General features: G+C 31.8%; 1 long non-coding RNA gene across 2 annotated transcripts in view; it reads right to left on the reverse strand.

The window, feature by feature from the left end:
* LOC117181926 overlaps positions 1–1,240 on the reverse strand; it is a 16,183-nt gene extending 14,943 nt beyond the window's left edge. The window contains exon 1 of one of the 2 annotated variants that reach the window (XR_004468215.1): positions 1,017–1,126. This is a non-coding gene — a long non-coding RNA (uncharacterized LOC117181926). The other variant, XR_004468214.1, reaches the window with a different exon arrangement.
* Between the last annotated feature and the right edge of the window lie 1,131 nt (positions 1,241–2,371).

A 2,371-nucleotide genomic window follows, 5' to 3' on the forward strand; every position in this document is an offset into this window, starting at 1 on the left:
TCTTACGATTTCTTACGTTCGGGTGGGAGGGAAATAGACAATTCTTACGTAATAAAATAATGAAAACTAAGTATGGCCCTATAAATCTAAAATTTATTGATTATTAAAACTTTATAAGTGAATTAAACTAATTTTCATAAGAAAACGATATTAATGCGTAAAAACGATCAAAAGTAAAATAATAGCAAACAACAACAAAAAATACTCAAGGATTGTCGAACGAGGAAAAGATTCTTGCGTCGTGGCTCGGTGTCCAGTTTTGACAGCCGAGATCGCTGCCGCCGAGATGTAAAATAGAGACTTCTTATGTCGCGATGTATAAATATTTATATTCATTTCGAATGCTTTCATGTACTATGTAACTTTACGTATAATGTACATAAATTGACTAATAAAGGTAGTGTTCAAAGTCAAAAACGTCCTATTTATTATCAATAAATATTACGTAAGATGGGGGGCGGGGGCACGAAAATCTTTTGGTACCTTGCGTGAAGGGAGGGGGGAGTCGAAAATGTGTAAAAATACCCTTACGTAATTTGTGGACGGCTCCTAAGCTTTGGAGAATAAAAATTAATGTAGTCAAGTCAGAATCAATTCTTTTTTATCAATTCTTCTAAGGAATTCTTTTTTCAGTCAGAAAGCCTGTCAAAATAGATCCACAAAAAATGTATAATGAACCAATAGAATGGAAAAATTCCGTGAAATACCTAGGGGGTAAACTCCATAAACGTCTCAATTGGAAGCAGCATATCCATGAAACTAAAGGGAAAGCTCTCGGGATTATCTCGCGTTTAAGACCATGTGACGAGAAGGTCACATGACCAAACCTGGTTCTCAATTTTTGTGTCACAGCTTACGCCTAAACGAAATGAGGGATCACTTTGAAAGTTTAGGAAATGAAAGAGGAGGTAATAAAGTCCATGTCTCTGCTTTGTTCCGGAGGAAATTTTGAAAAAATATAATTTCGAAGAAAATGCAAGTAGAAGTTAGATCGGTACTTTTCTGTCCCAACTTACGTCCAAACGGAAGGAGATATCGTGTTGAAAATTTCGCACGCTAAATAGAGGGCACGAAGGAATATGTCTCTGCACTTAACTAATTAGTATTATGAAAAAAGTTTTTTTTGTAAGAGAAATATCGAACCTGCTGGGGAATACTGCAAAGAATTTTCGATGTTGTCAATGCGCTAACTATAATCAAAGATATTAGGTCCTAGATACGGCATGAGATTAGTTGCACCACATACCGGTAGTTAGGGCGGCAGGAAAGTTTGTGGTCTTGCATTTATATATTGCTGTTAGGTCGGCCACATACTTGTAGAGGCGCGACAGGCAACCATATATTCGGTCGCGCTAAATTATAGTGCATTTGAAATCCAAAATGGTAATAATCTAATTTCACTTTATAAGTGAATGAAAAAATAATTTTAATTGAGTAGAAAAGGCCTTGAAGGAATTCGAAAACTCTAAAGACTTTTTAAAATCAAAATTAGGCCCAACATGTAGCAAAGAGGTTAGTATAAAATAGTAACAACAAATTTGAATTAAAAAGTTTATTTTTGATTTAAGTTATAGTTTGTTTGGAAATTAATAGAAAAGTGAATTTGAAGTTACAGTTAAGTTTTATTTAAATTTAAATAAACTAAAAAAAGTGTCAGGTTAAATCAACCAAAATTGTGGTTGAATATCTCCTTACTATTTTCTTCTGGTTAAAGAAATATAAATTTTGAATAGCAATTTCCTTATAAAAACTTATAAAAAAATTTTTTCCCTAAATTTCCTTATAGATCCAGACAAATGTCTTCTGAATTGTTGCATTTTTAAAAATATTTGTGAATTTAGTTGTATATGAGTTTTTTAACAGCTGTAAAGTGTAAGGAGCATTTTCGAAAGTCAAAGGAAATTACGGCTTGCTTTTACAGTTTAGCTGAGGCCATGTTATAACTATGAACCATTTTTTCAAATTGAAATAAAAAGTAACCTAATCTTACAAAATGTCATTTTCCCTGCTCCAAAAATCTAACTTTAAGAAAAAATGTAAGTTTGCTTAATTTTTTTTATTAGCACTTAATACTAAAACTTGACATAAAAATTGTCATAATTTTCGTATTTTTCTTGTTTTAATATCTGAGCTAATTGCATTTTTTAAATCGCAATCATGAAAAATAATATAAACCAATGCTATAAATTCACAGAACTATTAGCACTTTAATACAGTGTGTCCCATATTTATAGGGCCACCCCATTTTTTAAGGATAATTTTTTTTCTTTTGAAACAAAATGCACCAAATATTTTGAGTGGATAAATGAGTTGAATTAACGATTTTTCCTAAAATATAGAGCTCGCAATTCCATTCGTTCATTTATTTGGA

Source organism: Belonocnema kinseyi, chromosome 10 (genome assembly GCF_010883055.1).
Source record: "Belonocnema kinseyi isolate 2016_QV_RU_SX_M_011 chromosome 10, B_treatae_v1, whole genome shotgun sequence".
NCBI lineage: Eukaryota > Metazoa > Arthropoda > Insecta > Hymenoptera > Cynipidae > Belonocnema > Belonocnema kinseyi.